The following is a 9,990-nucleotide window of genomic DNA, read 5'->3' as shown; positions in this document are numbered from 1 at the left end:
GTTCGCAATCAAACGCACAAACCACACCATGTTCAAGATACAGACCATAACGGGTCAGTTTAATTTGATCAACGTACTGAGAGCAACTGCTACGTTTGGAACGTTGGAACCAATGGAATGTTCTATCAGTTTTATCACCATAGCAACCATAGGAATGGTCTAAGCAGAAGAACCAAGTCAATGGTTGCCACGGTGATAAGATCAACATTGAAACTTTGCACCAAAAAGGAATCATTTTGTTTTCTGTGTATTCTGCGCGACTTTGGAAGCTAGAAATGAAACAGAACCGAAATATCCATTTACGAAATCTTACTTTTTACCTTTTGGAGGTTTTTTTTAAACAAAAATCCATTTCAGCAAGATTAAGCCGGGCTTTAAGTGACTTACTTAAAATTGAAATTGATGTTTTAGCTAACTGAAGACTATTTAAAATTATGAAGCGTGGCAGTTAACGCCGTGATGACTCCATTAAAAACTATTTCAGCCAATCAAACATTTTCAGGGGGAGTCTTGTTTTTTTCGAGAGGCTCCAACCGTTCCTTGGCCTCCCCTTATAGACTTTTTACGTAAAAAGTGTGTGTGTGTAACAGAACATATACATGTCACAAATTGCATGCATTCTTTTTTCCTTTTGCTACATCATACAGCATAATATACAGAATTATGCTTTCATTATTTTGCTACATTGTAGCGGTTAACAGGTGACTCTGTGAAGCCACAATGTTGAACAAATATGATACAAAGGGTCTCAAAGCAACGCATAGCGCATTTTGCTCTTTTAAATCCAATATTATAGAATCATGGAACCTGCCGACAGATCGGCCCCATTCGGCCCCCGTCTACTCGCACGTTTCTCCTGCTGTAAAGACTCAAACCTTAATCAGTCGTTGGTCTCGTCTTAGATTCAGGAGCCGTATGTCTATCCCATGCATGTTTAATACCCTCACCTTAATAACATCACTCATCCTAGGATAACTTTTCACTTCCAGCATTATAGATATTACCTATTGCTACTTAGACTCAGGTATTGTCTTCTCCCATGTGCTCCTTTTTGTATTTACATAAAACATTTTCCCCAGTATGTCCCAATATCTAACAAATTAAGTTAAAAAAAAGAAAGGAACAGAAACAAAATGTTCTTAAAAGGCCTTTATAAATGTATCCCATACATGTGTTTGTACATACATGTAGATTGAACATGAGGTCTATGTAGGTGACTGTACACAACATATGCCAGGGTCGGCACGCTTAGATGGTGGAATTAAATGCCATAGTAATATGAGGAAAAACTCAAATGGAGACAATATATTTTATATTTATTTGAGGGACTTTGAGAGGTGAGATTGCACCTGTGACATGATCTTGACATGTTGGTAGTTACGCTGACAAGCTGCTCTACCACGCATGTATGGATATGTGGTTGGCCCTCCTGAGCCTGCTTTGCCCACGACTTGTCTCATTTGTGGTTGGAACTGAAATGATTTAGGCCCCGCCCACTTGATTCAGCCACGCCTATTATTGCATCATCTGCCTGTTTGTCTCGCTGGCTACACCATGGAGTCCAAGACCATCATCCTACACTGACCTCCACCAGAGGATTTTCATGTTATCTGTAAACTGAACTTCCAATTTAACGTGTCAATAAAATTCTGTTAACATTTAGTATAGTTCATGCTGTTTATTTAAAAATATTATTATTTCCCACAAATAACGTGTGATATTTAGCAATTATCAGTTAATGTTCTAAGATAACGGGTCAGTTTAATTTGATCAAGGGCAATATCAACGTACTGAGAGCAACAGCTACATTTGGAACGTTGGAACCAATGGAATGTTCTATCAGGTCTATCACCATAGCAACCATAGGAATGGTCTAAGCAGAAGAACCAGGTCAATGGTTGCCATGGTGATAAGATCAACATTGAAACTTTGCACCAAAAAGGAATCATTTTGTTTTCCGTGTATTCTGCGCGACTTTTCAAGCCAGAAATGAAACAGAACCGAAATATCCATTTATGAAATATTACTTTTAACCTTTTGTTTTTTTTTTATTAAACAAAAATCCATTTCTGTAAGATTAAGCCAGGCTTTAAGGGACTTGTCTCATTTGTGGTTGGAAGTGAAATGATTTAGACCCCGCCCACTTGATGCAGCCACACCCACTATTGCATCATCAGCCTCTGTGATGTCATCATAGGAGGTTATATAAAGCAGGTGAAACTCAGACACTTCTCATTGCTCAGCAGAGCAGGCGAGTGAGAAGATGTTAGATACTCTTCTGATAATCGTGGGGTGCCTCTGCACCTTCATGATGCTTTTATTACTTGTTGGATTAGGAAAACGTAGTGGAGGACGAAAGGCAAATGAAGCCGACCTCTACCTAGAGATTATGTTCGCAATCAAACGCACAAACCACACCATGTTCAAGATACAGACCATAACGGGTCAGTTTAATTTGATCAACGTACTGAGAGCAACTGCTACGTTTGGAACGTTGGAACCAATGGAATGTTCTATCAGTTTTATCACCATAGCAACCATAGGAATGGTCTAAGCAGAAGAACCAAGTCAATGGTTGCCACGGTGATAAGATCAACATTGAAACTTTGCACCAAAAAGGAATCATTTTGTTTTCTGTGTATTCTGCGCGACTTTGGAAGCTAGAAATGAAACAGAACCGAAATATCCATTTACGAAATCTTACTTTTTACCTTTTGGAGGTTTTTTTTAAACAAAAATCCATTTCAGCAAGATTAAGCCGGGCTTTAAGTGACTTACTTAAAATTGAAATTGATGTTTTAGCTAACTGAAGACTATTTAAAATTATGAAGCGTGGCAGTTAACGCCGTGATGACTCCATTAAAAACTATTTCAGCCAATCAAACATTTTCAGGGGGAGTCTTGTTTTTTTCGAGAGGCTCCAACCGTTCCTTGGCCTCCCCTTATAGACTTTTTACGTAAAAAGTGTGTGTGTGTAACAGAACATATACATGTCACAAATTGCATGCATTCTTTTTTCCTTTTGCTACATCATACAGCATAATATACAGAATTATGCTTTCATTATTTTGCTACATTGTAGCGGTTAACAGGTGACTCTGTGAAGCCACAATGTTGAACAAATATGATACAAAGGGTCTCAAAGCAACGCATAGCGCATTTTGCTCTTTTAAATCCAATATTATAGAATCATGGAACCTGCCGACAGATCGGCCCCATTCGGCCCCCGTCTACTCGCACGTTTCTCCTGCTGTAAAGACTCAAACCTTAATCAGTCGTTGGTCTCGTCTTAGATTCAGGAGCCGTATGTCTATCCCATGCATGTTTAATACCCTCACCTTAATAACATCACTCATCCTAGGATAACTTTTCACTTCCAGCATTATAGATATTACCTATTGCTACTTAGACTCAGGTATTGTCTTCTCCCATGTGCTCCTTTTTGTATTTACATAAAACATTTTCCCCAGTATGTCCCAATATCTAACAAATTAAGTTAAAAAAAAGAAAGGAACAGAAACAAAATGTTCTTAAAAGGCCTTTATAAATGTATCCCATACATGTGTTTGTACATACATGTAGATTGAACATGAGGTCTATGTAGGTGACTGTACACAACATATGCCAGGGTCGGCACGCTTAGATGGTGGAATTAAATGCCATAGTAATATGAGGAAAAACTCAAATGGAGACAATATATTTTATATTTATTTGAGGGACTTTGAGAGGTGAGATTGCACCTGTGACATGATCTTGACATGTTGGTAGTTACGCTGACAAGCTGCTCTACCACGCATGTATGGATATGTGGTTGGCCCTCCTGAGCCTGCTTTGCCCACGACTTGTCTCATTTGTGGTTGGAACTGAAATGATTTAGGCCCCGCCCACTTGATTCAGCCACGCCTATTATTGCATCATCTGCCTGTTTGTCTCGCTGGCTACACCATGGAGTCCAAGACCATCATCCTACACTGACCTCCACCAGAGGATTTTCATGTTATCTGTAAACTGAACTTCCAATTTAACGTGTCAATAAAATTCTGTTAACATTTAGTATAGTTCATGCTGTTTATTTAAAAATATTATTATTTCCCACAAATAACGTGTGATATTTAGCAATTATCAGTTAATGTTCTAAGATAACGGGTCAGTTTAATTTGATCAAGGGCAATATCAACGTACTGAGAGCAACAGCTACATTTGGAACGTTGGAACCAATGGAATGTTCTATCAGGTCTATCACCATAGCAACCATAGGAATGGTCTAAGCAGAAGAACCAGGTCAATGGTTGCCATGGTGATAAGATCAACATTGAAACTTTGCACCAAAAAGGAATCATTTTGTTTTCCGTGTATTCTGCGCGACTTTTCAAGCCAGAAATGAAACAGAACCGAAATATCCATTTATGAAATATTACTTTTAACCTTTTGGTTTTTTTTTATTAAACAAAAATCCATTTCTGTAAGATTAAGCCAGGCTTTAAGGGACTTGTCTCATTTGTGGTTGGAAGTGAAATGATTTAGACCCCGCCCACTTGATGCAGCCACACCCACTATTGCATCATCAGCCTCTGTGATGTCATCATAGGAGGTTATATAAAGCAGGTGAAACTCAGACACTTCTCATTGCTCAGCAGAGCAGGCGAGTGAGAAGATGTTAGATACTCTTCTGATAATCGTGGGGTGCCTCTGCACCTTCATGATGCTTTTATTACTTGTTGGATTAGGAAAACGTAGTGGAGGACGAAAGGCAAATGAAGCCGACCTCTACCTAGAGATTATGTTCGCAATCAAACGCACAAACCACACCATGTTCAAGATACAGACCATAACGGGTCAGTTTAATTTGATCAACGTACTGAGAGCAACTGCTACGTTTGGAACGTTGGAACCAATGGAATGTTCTATCAGTTTTATCACCATAGCAACCATAGGAATGGTCTAAGCAGAAGAACCAAGTCAATGGTTGCCACGGTGATAAGATCAACATTGAAACTTTGCACCAAAAAGGAATCATTTTGTTTTCTGTGTATTCTGCGCGACTTTGGAAGCTAGAAATGAAACAGAACCGAAATATCCATTTACGAAATCTTACTTTTTACCTTTTGGAGGTTTTTTTTAAACAAAAATCCATTTCAGCAAGATTAAGCCGGGCTTTAAGTGACTTACTTAAAATTGAAATTGATGTTTTAGCTAACTGAAGACTATTTAAAATTATGAAGCGTGGCAGTTAACGCCGTGATGACTCCATTAAAAACTATTTCAGCCAATCAAACATTTTCAGGGGGAGTCTTGTTTTTTTCGAGAGGCTCCAACCGTTCCTTGGCCTCCCCTTATAGACTTTTTACGTAAAAAGTGTGTGTGTGTGTAACAGAACATATACATGTCACAAATTGCATGCATTCTTTTTTCCTTTTGCTACATCATACAGCATAATATACAGAATTATGCTTTCATTATTTTGCTACATTGTAGCGGTTAACAGGTGACTCTGTAAAGCCACAATGTTGAACAAATATGATACAAAGGGTCTCAAAGCAACGCATAGCGCATTTTGCTCTTTTAAATCTAATATTATAGAATCATGGAACCTGCCGACAGATCGGCCCCATTCGGCCCCCGTCTACTCGCACGTTTCTCCTGCTGTAAAGACTCAAACCTTAATCAGTCGTTGGTCTCGTCTTAGATTCAGGAGCCGTATGTCTATCCCATGCATGTTTAATCCCCGCACCTTAATAACATCACTCATCCTAGGATAACTTTTCACTTCCAGCATTATAGATATTACCTATTGCTACTTAGACTCAGGTATTGTCTTCTCCCATGTGCTCCTTTTTGTATTTACATAAAACATTTTCCCCAGTATGTCCCAATATCTAACAAATTAAGTTAAAAAAAAGAAAGGAACAGAAACAAAATGTTCTTAAAAGGCCTTTATAAATGTATCCCATACATGTGTTTGTACATACATGTAGATTGAACATGAGGTCTATGTAGGTGACTGTACACAACATATGCCAGGGTCGGCACGCTTAGATGGTGGAATTAAATGCCATAGTAATATGAGGAAAAACTCAAATGGAGACAATATATTTTATATTTATTTGAGGGACTTTGAGAGGTGAGATTGCACCTGTGACATGATCTTGACATGTTGGTAGTTACGCTGACAAGCTGCTCTACCGCGCATGTATGGATATGTGGTTGGCCCTCCTGAGCCTGCTTTGCCCACGACTTGTCTCATTTGTGGTTGGAACTGAAATGATTTAGGCCCCGCCCACTTGATTCAGCCACGCCTATTATTGCATCATCTGCCTGTTTGTCTCGCTGGCTACACCATGGAGTCCAAGACCATCATCCTACACTGACCTCCACCAGAGGATTTTCATGTTATCTGTAAACTGAACTTCCAATTTAACGTGTCAATAAAATTCTGTTAACATTTAGTATAGTTCATGCTGTTTATTTAAAAATATTATTATTTCCCACAAATAACGTTTGATATTTAGCAATTATCAGTTAATGTTCTAAGATAACGGGTCAGTTTAATTTGATCAAGGGCAATATCAACGTACTGAGAGCAACAGCTACATTTGGAACGTTGGAACCAATGGAATGTTCTATCAGGTCTATCACCATAGCAACCATAGGAATGGTCTAAGCAGAAGAACCAGGTCAATGGTTGCCATGGTGATAAGATCAACATTGAAACTTTGCACCAAAAAGGAATCATTTTGTTTTCCGTGTATTCTGCGCGACTTTTCAAGCCAGAAATGAAACAGAACCGAAATATCCATTTATGAAATATTACTTTTAACCTTTTGTTTTTTTTTTTATTAAACAAAAATCCATTTCTGTAAGATTAAGCCAGGCTTTAAGGGACTTGTCTCATTTGTGGTTGGAAGTGAAATGATTTAGACCCCGCCCACTTGATGCAGCCACACCCACTATTGCATCATCAGCCTCTGTGATGTCATCATAGGAGGTTATATAAAGCAGGTGAAACTCAGACACTTCTCATTGCTCAGCAGAGCAGGCGAGTGCGAAGATGTTAGATACTCTTCTGATAATCGTGGGGTGCCTCTGCACCTTCATGATGCTTTTATTACTTGTTGGATTAGGAAAACGTAGTGGAGGACGAAAGGCAAATGAAGCCGACCTCTACCTAGAGGTTATGTTCGCAATCAAACGCACAAACCACACCATGTTCAAGATACAGACCATAACGGGTCAGTTTAATTTGATCAACGTACTGAGAGCAACTGCTACGTTTGGAACGTTGGAACCAATGGAATGTTCTATCAGTTTTATCACCATAGCAACCATAGGAATGGTCTAAGCAGAAGAACCAAGTCAATGGTTGCCACGGTGATAAGATCAACATTGAAACTTTGCACCAAAAAGGAATCATTTTGTTTTCTGTGTATTCTGCGCGACTTTGGAAGCTAGAAATGAAACAGAACCGAAATATCCATTTACGAAATCTTACTTTTTACCTTTTGGAGGTTTTTTTTAAACAAAAATCCATTTCAGCAAGATTAAGCCGGGCTTTAAGTGACTTACTTAAAATTGAAATTGATGTTTTAGCTAACTGAAGACTATTTAAAATTATGAAGCGTGGCAGTTAACGCCGTGATGACTCCATTAAAAACTATTTCGGCCAATCAAACATTTTCAGGGGGAGTCTTGTTTTTTTCGAGAGGCTCCAACCGTTCCTTGGCCTCCCCTTATAGACTTTTTACGTAAAAAGTGTGTGTGTGTGTAACAGAACATATACATGTCACAAATTGCATGCATTCTTTTTTCCTTTTGCTACATCATACAGCATAATATACAGAATTATGCTTTCATTATTTTGCTACATTGTAGCGGTTAACAGGTGACTCTGTGAAGCCACAATGTTGAACAAATATGATACAAAGGGTCTCAAAGCAACGCATAGCGCATTTTGCTCTTTTAAATCTAATATTATAGAATCATGGAACCTGCCGACAGATCGGCCCCATTCGGCCCCCGTCTACTCGCACGTTTCTCCTGCTGTAAAGACTCAAACCTTAATCAGTCGTTGGTCTCGTCTTAGATTCAGGAGCCGTATGTCTATCCCATGCATGTTTAATACCCTAACCTTAATAACATCACTCATCCTAGGACAACTTTTCACTTCCAGCATTATAGATATTACCTATTGCTACTTAGACTCAGGTATTGTCTTCTCCCATGTGCTCCTTTTTGTATTTACATAAAACATTTTCCCCAGTATGTCCCAATATCTAACAAATCAAGTTAAAAAAAGAAAGGAACAGAAACAAAATGTTCTTAAAAGGCCTTTATAAATGTATCCCATACATGTGTTTGTACATACATGTAGATTGAACATGAGGTCTATGTAGGTGACTGTACACAACATATGCCAGGGTCGGCACGCTTAGATGGTGGAATTAAATGCCATAGTAATATGAGGAAAAACTCAAATGGAGAAAATATATTTTATATTTATTTGAGGGACTTTGAGAGGTAAGATTGCACCTGTGACATGATCTTGACATGTTGGTAGTTACGCTGACAAACTGCTCTACCACGCATGTATGGATATGTGGTTGGCCCTCCTGAGCCTGCTTTGCCAACGACTTGTCTCATTTGTGGTTGGAACTGAAATGATTTAGGCCCCGCCCACTTGATTCAGCCACGCCTATTATTGCATCATCTGCCTGTTTGTCTCGCTGGCTACACCATGGAGTCCAAGACCATCATCCTACACTGACCTCCACCAGAGGATTTTCATGTTATCTGTAAACTGAACTTTCAATTTAACGTGTCAATAAAATTCTGTTAACATTTAGTATAGTTCATGCTGTTTATTTAAAAATATTATTATTTCCCACAAATAACGTGTGATATTTAGCAATTATCAGTTAATGTTCTAAGATAACGGGTCAGTTTAATTTGATCAAGGGCAATATCAACGTACTGAGAGCAACAGCTACATTTGGAACGTTGGAACCAATGGAATGTTCTATCAGGTCTATCACCATAGCAACCATAGGAATGGTCTAAGCAGAAGAACCAGGTCAATGGTTGCCATGGTGATAAGATCAACATTGAAACTTTGCACCAAAAAGGAATCATTTTGTTTTCCGTGTATTCTGCGCGACTTTTCAAGCCAGAAATGAAACAGAACCGAAATATCCATTTATGAAATATTACTTTTAACCTTTTGGTTTTTTTTTATTAAACAAAAATCCATTTCTGTAAGATTAAGCCAGGCTTTAAGGGACTTGTCTCATTTGTGGTTGGAAGTGAAATGATTTAGACCCCGCCCACTTGATGCACCCACACCCACTATTGCATCATCAGCCTCTGTGATGTCATCATAGGAGGTTATATAAAGCAGGTGAAACTCAGACACTTCTCATTGCTCAGTAGAGCAGGCGAGTGAGAAGATGTTAGATACTCTTCTGATAATCGTGGGGTGCCTCTGCACCTTCATGATGCTTTTATTACTTGTTGGATTAGGAAAACGTAGTGGAGGACGAAAGGCAAATGAAGCCGACCTCTACCTAGAGATTATGTTCGCAATCGAACGCACAAACCACACCATGTTCAAGATACAGACCATAACGGGTCAGTTTAATTTGATCAACGTACTGAGAGCAACTGCTACGTTTGGAACGTTGGAACCAATGGAATGTTCTATCAGTTTTATCACCATAGCAACCATAGGAATGGTCTAAGCAGAAGAACCAAGTCAATGGTTGCCACGGTGATAAGATCAACATTGAAACTTTGCACCAAAAAGGAATCATTTTGTTTTCTGTGTATTCTGCGCGACTTTGGAAGCTAGAAATGAAACAGAACCGAAATATCCATTTACGAAATCTTACTTTTTACCTTTTGGAGGTTTTTTTTAAACAAAAATCCATTTCAGCAAGATTAAGCCGGGCTTTAAGTGACTTACTTAAAATTGAAATTGATGTTTTAGCTAACTGAAGA

Source organism: Spea bombifrons, chromosome 3, assembly GCF_027358695.1.
Source record: "Spea bombifrons isolate aSpeBom1 chromosome 3, aSpeBom1.2.pri, whole genome shotgun sequence".
Classification (NCBI taxonomy): Eukaryota; Metazoa; Chordata; class Amphibia; order Anura; family Pelobatidae; genus Spea; species Spea bombifrons.
This window is presented reverse-complemented; position numbering follows the sequence as displayed.